This window comes from Drosophila serrata, unplaced genomic scaffold, assembly GCF_035046125.1.
Source record: "Drosophila serrata isolate PLE 108 unplaced genomic scaffold, ASM3504612v1 contig_217, whole genome shotgun sequence".
In the NCBI taxonomy this organism is placed as follows: Eukaryota; Metazoa; Arthropoda; class Insecta; order Diptera; family Drosophilidae; genus Drosophila; species Drosophila serrata.
The window spans coordinates 1521025-1530430 of record NW_028257115.1 but is presented as its reverse complement, the minus strand read 5'-3'; the positions used below and the strand labels follow the sequence as shown (position 1 = coordinate 1530430).

At 36.6% G+C, this 9406-nt stretch overlaps 1 protein-coding gene across 16 annotated transcripts in view; it reads left to right on the top strand.

The window, feature by feature from the left end:
* The window catches only part of Svil (Supervillin), a 154316-nt gene that overhangs the window by 41263 nt on the left and 103647 nt on the right, over window positions 1-9406 (top strand). The window contains exon 1 of one of the 16 annotated variants that reach the window (XM_086829583.1): window positions 7088-7502. The exons of the other annotated variants lie outside the window; for them this stretch is intronic. The gene's annotated coding sequence lies outside the window, so the exon portion shown is untranslated. Of the gene's footprint in view, window positions 1-7087; window positions 7503-9406 lie in introns of those variants that run through there. 16 annotated transcript variants of the gene reach the window in all.

Genomic DNA, 9406 nt, shown 5'->3' with positions numbered 1-9406 from the left:
AGGGAAAACTTTTTAGTAAAGGGCACAAACCGTAAAAACTTGTTTAACTTAAAACTTAGTTGCCAAAGTGGCAAAAACAAATAAAAAGGTTCAACAATTTTTTTGGGAGGCTCTATTTAGAGAAAAGAGAAAAAAATCATGGATGTGTCTGATGTATTTACGTTGCTGGGATTCTGTTTACGATTTGTCTGCCTCGCCGGGTCACAGACTTGGGGTCCCTCAAAGGTATTTATTTATTTTCCTTCGAAATAGCTAAAGAAAAGAGCTTAAAGCTAAAAGTCGTCTTACGTTTGGCCAAAAAGGGGAAAAAAAGGGAAAGTCGTGGCCTCATAATGGAACCAATTTGAAGGAGCTGCTGAAACTTTTCTTGTTGCTTTTTAGCCGTCGTCGTCGCCGAGTTCATGTTGTGGCATAAAAAGGACATTCAACTGCAGGTCGGTTGTCCTGGATTTCTTATTGTTTTTTATCTCTGTCTCCTTACTTTTTTACCCATAATTATGTTTTGGCCTTTTTTTGCCTAATGAGGCGTACAATTTCCATGGCGGAGGTAATCTAAGCTAGGAACCCAGGGAATATTGATATATACACTCCCCTGAATCCTCTTTGCCTTCCCTTTTAAATCTCGGACTTCTATTTTCCATCAGATTTTTATTCCTTGAAATCTTCGATTTGTCGCCAAGGGATTTTCCGGCAAGATTTATGTTCCGATAGCCTTGTTTGTAATTGAAAATTGGCTTAGTGTTTTGCTTTAAACTTTAAGCTAAGGAAATGTCGTTTTTTTTCGTCACATAGAGTTCATTTACCTTGCCAGTCCGAGCATTGCTCTCGTTCACACACACAATGACCGGCACACCAGGCTAAATAGCAATAAAAATGTCACCCGGCTCTAATTTGTTTTTTGTCTACGCCGCCAGGACTTGGCTTGGCTTGGCTTCACGCTTGCCTTGCCTTGCCTCGCTCCAAGGACCTCTTCCGTAGCTCCATAAATAAACCAAACAACCGCACCACAGCCAGTGTGTGTGTATGCTTGGTCCCAGAGTTCCTTTTCTGCATGTGTTCCTGCCCTTCTCCTGCTTCTTCTATCACTGAAATAATCATAACTCACTTAACCCCATTAAATTGCGCCTGGGAAGTTGTAGAGACGCAAGTAGGGGAAGCACCACAAAAGGCCTAGGGGGCGTATGAGCGATATTCACCAAAAGGGGTTGCAAAGAGAGGAAAAGCGGATGCGGGGCGTGTCCAAGTGGGTAACGCATCATTGACAACGACAAGAACCTTTTGTAGGAGCTCAGAAACATTGCCTGATAATTACAATCAGGGCAAGACAACCGTCAGCCAACGCTCGGGTATTCCCCTTTTTTTTGGCATTACTCATACGCCTCATGGTACACCGCAAAATTCAATTGATGGGTGAGTGAGTGATAGGAAAAATTTAATTTTCGGTATATTTTAAGCGAAAGTATAGAGAAATATAGAGAGGGTCTACTGAATTCTCTGCTTTGATAAGATTTTATCTCTTTAAATCAGACTTAAAAGTTTTGCCAAGTCTTTAGGCTTTATATTGTCTTGCTTTTTTCTTTTATAAATAATCCCAAAATTATCAAAATTATTAATTTAAACCTTTACAATATTTAACATATACCCAATTCCATTTTAAACATTCGATAAAGAAATCATATCTCCATTTAATGACCAATTGTTAGATCTAGTTTTTCGCTCTGTGAACATTTTGTGGTCTGGATTGCTAACAAACTCGTTGGCATGCGGTCAAGTGTGGGTTGCGTTTGTTTTCGGTCGCTACTGTTGCGCAGATTGTTGTGGTTGCAATTTGGATTTCCCCCTGACACCCCCCTTTTACCTTTAACTACCCCCCCAACTATGGAAACCCTCCTGAAAATCTCCTCTTCAATCTGATCAAAATGGGGGCACGCCACAAAATTTAACAGTCGAGAACTTCGACAAACATAATTTTCAACTCGCGCGGGAGGGAGGAAGTGGCGACAAGGTGGAGTCGGAGGCAACTTGTTCAATTTTGTTGGGGGCCTTGTTGTGTAGTACTATAGTTGCTTTATTGAGTGTAACGCTAAGGGGAGCAGAAGGGGAGGTCTCTGTTTTTTTTTTTTTTTTTTGGGTTGGAGGCATATAACGGCTTTGTTTAGGTCCTGGCCATTGCGCAGGTACAAACAAAATATGTTAAATGAGAGAGAGAGAGGCTAGAGAAGTGCTTTAGTCACGGCGAATTAAACAGCGGAGAGCTTAGGTCCTGGGAGAATAAAGCAGGAGAGGTGTAGGCTCAGAGAAAATTAAGCAAATTGAAAAATTGAAAACAGGTTTTTCATTTAAATAAATAAATAATATAAATATATATGATATGGGTTTGCAATAAAAGTATTTGAGCTTATATAACTATTTTTACCTTTAGTAATAAGATAAACTATCCAGTTTTTAGCTTCTTATTTTAGTAAACAAATTTTTTTATCAAGTTTATACTTTTACCTTAAGTAGAACAGATACAAAAATTAAGATCTTTTCAAAGAGCCTTGATTCTCTGCATACATTTATCATCTTAACACTTATTTATATCGTCATATTGGTTAATATTTTAGTTTCAAAGAGAAATAAATACTGCTTAAAATAAAAATATTCTCTAAAAGATAAACAATTATTTTCTCAGTGATTTAACCCACAAATCTCTCTCTATCACTCTCTCCCTCTCTGAATATTCTCGAATTCGCCGTTTGTAAAAACCGGCTAAATAAGTCAGCTGTTGTTCCCTGGCTTCAGGACTTTCAAATGTTGTTGGCTTTATTGTTGCATCTCAGTTACTGCCGCTCCTGATGATATTACTTGGCGAAAAAAGGCGAAAAACTCTCTGTAAAAACCTGTCTCTTTTGGGCCAGTCTACGCTGAGTTCTCCAACAAGTCGGTTGTCGCGACGGAAAACTGCTTATTGTGTCCTTCAAACATTGTCTAACTTTACGTAAATCGAGAGGGAAATCTCGGCGAAAAATTCACCATAAAAAGTTATTAGTAAAAGATATTAAAGGGAAGTGGAAAAAATAAGCAAAACAAAATAGAAATCCCAACAGGGAAGCCAGGAAACTAAGGCTACAAGAATTCCAGTCAAGTGCTGAGAACAAGGTGCGTTCTGTTAAAGTTATTTCCACAGTTTGGGAGTAAGAAAGGGGGAAATATATGCCTACACTTGGAATAACATTTCGAAGCTAGAAATATGCCTAGAGATTAGGATTTAAATACAGAATTTGGGAGATAAAATATTTAATGATAAAATTAAGCTTTAGTTCTTAAAGTTGTGTTTTTCAATTAATATTATATGCTATATTTAAGGTATAAACGTAGACAATTTTTTATGGAATTCAAAGACTTAATTTCATCCTTTTTTTTTTTTCTTTCAAGAAACATAAAATATCTCATTTTTAACAACTTATCTTATTTATTTAAAATCTCCCTCCATTTGTGTTGTGTATTTGTGTATTTGGAAAATGCACGTGCCCGCTTGAAGGGCTGAAAAGTACACACACTCTCTCTCATACTCAATTTTCTGGTCAGCAACAGTTAAGAGGAATTTTCCGGAATGTGTAAAGCTAAAGTTTCTGTGAAGTTGGCGTTTTGTTTCCACCTCGAAAAAAAAATCCACTCCTTTCCGTTTTATTGCCTCCTGCGTCTGATTGATGCGTTTTCCTGCGGATTAATTTTTGTGCAATTCATTTCACTTAATGCGTAATTCATGTCTCTCGTACATGGCCATGAACACGCCCCCAGGTTTGCAGAATCCACAGACGCCCACGAGAACGCCTTTGTCCTGTCGTCTGACATTTGTTTGCCAATTTCCATTGTTGGTACGTTGAACTCGGCTGACTTTTCCCCTGCAGCCATTTTTCCCGCCGCGATTTTCCACGCATTTCGGTGGCTCAAGTTCACTCTTTATTTTTTTTGTTATGCTTTTCTTTATTTTACTTCTATTCTGTTTTACTTTTCCTTTGTGGGAGAAGTGCAGAAGTTTCCTTTCGCCTCATCAGCATCTTACTGCAGCCTTTTGGGTTATTTGCATTTGCATTTCTATGGGAGCTTTCCTTTTCGGCAGTTCCCTGGAGTGTTTCTATGGGGCAAAAAGGACTCTTATATACCTATTTCTGTGCACTTTTGCTTAGTTGGTTTTTGGACATTAAAAGTAACATTAAATTGCACTTTGTAGCTATTCTTTGTTGGTTAGCTTTAAGATTTAAGTGTAATTTGTAAAAGAAAATCACTTTTTCAGCTTTAAAATTAAGCAAGAATTGAATACCTTTTTAAATTACAATTTTCCCAATTTCATTTTCCCAGCAAGTGATATTTTCATTAAGCCATTTAAGCTGAAAAGAAAGGGGGAGGAATTCCAGGAAATTGTGAAAACGATTGGAAATTGCAGAGGAGAACTTTAAGCTGATTTGGGACTTCACTTAGGTTGAGGGATTTTGCCATATAATTGTTTTGCTCTTTCCGTTCGCTTTCATTTAAAGAGTTTCTCCCTTTTACTCCATCATTTGCCACCTACAGAATACAGATACATTTGCAGATGCAGCCACAGATACAGATACATTTGGGTTTTAGCATTTATGGTTGTGGCGTTCCACTTCTCTTGGCGTATCCTTCAGATACGTGAGTGATTCAACATAATTATGTTTCATCATCGGCTGGCAGATGTGGCTGTCTGTCTCTCCCCTCCTTTAAACCGTATTATAACTGTTATTTGTGCACGTATGCACGAAGTAACAGTTAAAGCCAAAATGTATCTCAACATTCGAGTGGAAATTGCCAACTGATTGTTTTGGCTTTTTGGCGGTTTTCAGCGTTCAACATTTAGCATTCGCTCGGCATCATTAAGCCGGGGAAAAGTGGCTGAAATGGATATGTATATGTGGGTTTATTATTGGTGAAAATAATCCAACAAATAATGCAGACATGAGTAATTGCAATCTTTTTAAATTCACAGAGGAAAATAATTGGTTATAAACAACATTTCAAAAGGAATATTAAACATATATTTAAAAAAGATTTAAAGAAGTTTATCTTATCAATGAATGATGAGCTTTAAAGCTAAACTTCGTGACGCCGAAGTTTATATACCCTTGCAGATTGAAAATCGATCACTAGGAATTCATGCAATATAAATAATACATATTTTTCTTAAAAAACGATAAAGAAATGATTGCCTTCATTTCATTCACCGTTTTCTATTTTCCTCTATTTTTAACGATTGTTTGTATTTCAGATATATGATATAGTAGCCCGATTTCGATAAAATTTTGCAAAAATTCTAGATTAATATAAATTGGGTATATATCAATTTTGATGAAAATCTGTTAAAAACTGAAAAAATGATATTTTTCTTAAAATTTCCCGTTCGTTCCTATGACAGCTATATATAAGTATATATATAGTTCACCGATTCGCCATGCTCTGACTTTTATACTAGTAAAATTATATAGAAGAATAACTGCATAGTTTCATTCAAATAACTTGATCTTCAATTTGTTCCAAAACACATCTCGCACATCTGTGCATATGATTCCCAACTGGTTCTAACATCCCCGGAACGAAGTGTCTTCTGCCGGCGAAGTCTCAGAAATGTGTTGTTACAAAAGTTGCAAGTCATTGTTTATTAGTGTTCAAAATGAGCAACTGATTATACATACTTACTGGTCATAGATACTTACTGATCATACATACATACATACTTACTGGTCATAGATACTTACTGAGTATACTTAATTACTGGTCATAGATACTCACTGTTCAGAGTTACTTACTGCTTATAGTTAATTACTGATCATAGTTCTATAAATCGTCCGATTGTTCCTATGTCAGCTATATATATGTATATATATCGTCCACCGATTCGTCATGCTCCGACTTATATACTAGTAAAATTATATAGAAGAATTACTCCATAGTTTCTTTCAAATACCTTAAATTTGTTCCAAAAAAAAGTCTCGCACGTCTGTGCATATGATTCCCAACTAGTTCTAACTGCCCCGGAACGAAGTGACTGCTGCCAGCCAAGTCTTGGATACGTGTTGTGTTGCAAAAGTTGCAAGTCATTGTTTATTAGTGTTCAAAGTCAGTAACTGATCATACTTACTTACTGGTCATAGATACTTACTGATCATAGTTACTTACTGGTCATAGATACTCACTGTTCAGAGTTACTTACTGCTCATAGTTAATTACTGATCATAGTTCTATAAATCGTCCGATTGTTCCTATGTCAGCTATATATATGTATATATACAGTCCACCAATTCACCATGCTCCGACTTATATACTTGTAAAATTGTATAGAAGAATAATTCCATAGTTTCATTCAAATACCTTAAATTTGTTCCAAAACAAGTCTCGCACGTCTGTGCATATGATTCCCAACTACTTCTAACTGCCCCGGAACGAAGTGACTGCTGCCAGCCAAGTCTCGGATACGTGTTGTGTTACAAAAGTTGCAAGTCATTGTTTATTAGTGTTCAAAGTTAGTAACTGGTCATACATATATGTACATACTTACTGGTCATAGATACTTACTGATCATAGTTACTTACTGCTCATATATACTCACTGTGACCTAATGCTCATTGATACTTACTGATCAGAGTTAAATTAAATATCAGCTCGGAGTTTGTCTCTGCCTCTCTGCCTTTCCCCTCTCTCGCTATGTTAATTGCTCTATGAATCTCTAGAGGCAACTCCTTCTCTCCCGCGCTCCCACACTCACTTTCTCTGCTCCACTCTCTCCTCGGGAACTATAAATAGAGGCGCTGAGGTCGCGCGCGCCTCAGTCTGTCCTAGGGGTACCTAGTGTTGACATCGATAGTGATAGTGCAAGTGATCATCCTTCAACCTCAAAAACATGACGTGGCCAATGCAATGCATCTGGATGACCAGCAAGAAGCTCAGTTGGATGAAGTCACCCAAACTTGATCATAATTACTTACTGGTGATATAGTTAATTATTGATCATAGTTAATTACTGATCTTAGTTATCTATGGATCATAATAATATTGTAGTAATGCCTGTTTACACTTTTTTCTTGATGACATTCTTATGATTTAATTTCTATAAATCAAAGCAACCTCTTAATTAAATTTCGTTTTTACAGTTTAATAGTTTTAAAATATGTTTTACCAAAAACTGATTTTTCGTTGACCTAAACTCTCGGTTTCGATAGCATCTCGTGTTCGTTCGATTAGATACTCCACCACAATTACCACCGGGCACACTCACAATTCACGTAAATCAGGCAGCGGTTTAACATTTACACGCACCTTTGCACCAAATATTTTGTAATTTGGTTATATTTTCGAGACTTTGGCCAATATACTCTTAGTTTGGGTCAAAGGTCGTCTCACAGGCCGCTGCAGGAGTGACAGCTTTGTCATCGCTCCCAAAAAAAAATAGGAGGAAAAGAGCAGGCGAAGCAGAGGAGTGGCCCCAAAAATTCCTGCAGGAGGTAAGCTTCCCAAAGTGTCCTTTGCTTGAAGTGGGTTTCTCTGGGGTAGGTCCTTGTGTGTATATTTGTTTTGTTTGTAGCCGGAAAAGGGGTATAAAATCTACATAATTCAACATTTTCGGGAATAGAGAGGCAGGCGCTTAGAAAAGTTTTTCCTTCGTTTCCCACTCTCTAAATATAATGACACTAAAAAGTTTCCAGGACTCTGGACTAATTTGCATTTTTTCTCGGTGACGGAACTTTATTAACTTAAGAAGGATTGATGTGATGATATCAAGGATATGGGACGGTCATATAAGAGTCGTTAAAGTTGGTTAAGTAAAGAGTCATTAAAATGAAATGGAGAGGTAACTTTAGAATGTAGCTTCCTCTTTAAAATATTTGGGAATTAATAACACAGTTGGTGTAAAGTATTCAATATAAATTGGATTCTTCTTAACTAGTTTTAAATTATTTAACAAGTAGTACAATATGAGGAAGATGCCTTCCAAAAGGGTATTTTTTTCTTCTTAAAAAACTTGCTACTTAAAAATCAATACCTTTTAATAAGGTCAACATAATTTCCTTTTAACCCTGTTTTACACAAAATGTTGCTCAATCATTAAAAGGCCTGATTGGATTAACCTCGTTCTGGTCTTCAGAATATACATTTTTTATGGACTTAATAACAGCATTTCAAAGACTTCTGCCGAGACTGATGATTCCTTTCTCTTCGAATTTTTCACCCATACCATTTTCGATCATGAAGCACGGATGAAATATGATATGGCCTTCCGTTTAGCATAAAACCAAAGAGATCATTAATCTGGGCGCCTGTAACTCAAGTCCTTTTTGCTCAGATTTTTATGGACAATGTCCACGTGACTCTTTGGGCAATAAAAGCGGACTTTAATTAAAATACAAAGCCGAAAAGAAGTCATAAAAGACTGGCAGGAGGCATAAACTATAACCGAGAGAGCTAAAACAGAAAACGCTGACAAATACCAATTCAAAATGTTTGCAAATAAAAACTAAAATAAAAACCAAATAAAAATGTTGGCAAAGCAAAACAAAAACAATAACAAGGGGAGAGGAAAAACCGGCATGAAAAGCTCTCATTTGAATTGAGTTTCACCCACCACCCACACTAGCTTCCCCTTCTCCCATTTCACATTTTCCGTTTCCCGGCGCTTTGGTAAAAACTTTTCAGTTTGAGTTTCCAGCCGTCTGTCTGGCAAATTAATTAGTTAATTATGCTTTGTCGCTATTTTTTCCATGGCACGTGCCACAAGACTTGCCGTGGGACGTGACTTCATCAGTTTTGCAACACTCCAAAAATGTATCTGTCGCTGTCACTTGCTTTCATCTTTTTCGTAGTCGCCTATTAACATGCTATGATTTATGCATAATTTGCAGAGCAATAATATAAATTAAAATTACTCATTACCAATTATCTTATATCTCTTTTATTTTCTCTCTTTACAGGTGAGTCACGTCGATCATTAAGAACTTCGACCTTCGAACTGTTTGTCTTCCCCTTCTGTTTTTTTCGGGTGAGTTTAAGTGAGGGGCTTACCTGCGATTTAACATTTTTTTTTTACGGGGGGAAAACGTTTATTGAAAATCCATTGGCACTGCAGGTCGTATAAATGTTTATAGTCAGGAAAATAAATATATAAAAACGTTCATTTGAGGCAAATTACATACATATTTTTGGCATAAAAAACGAGACGGGGTCACAGCTTTTACACCGTTTTTCACCTTTGTAATGCTGGGAGTTCGGGTTGGTCATAAAACAAATAATATTAAAGCAATTGTTAAAAGCTTACATTTAAGGAAATAAATACTTAGAGAGCTATAAAGCTTAAATCTTACTTAAGCATTTTAAAGATTTAAAATTATCCTATAAATATAAATAGTTGGAA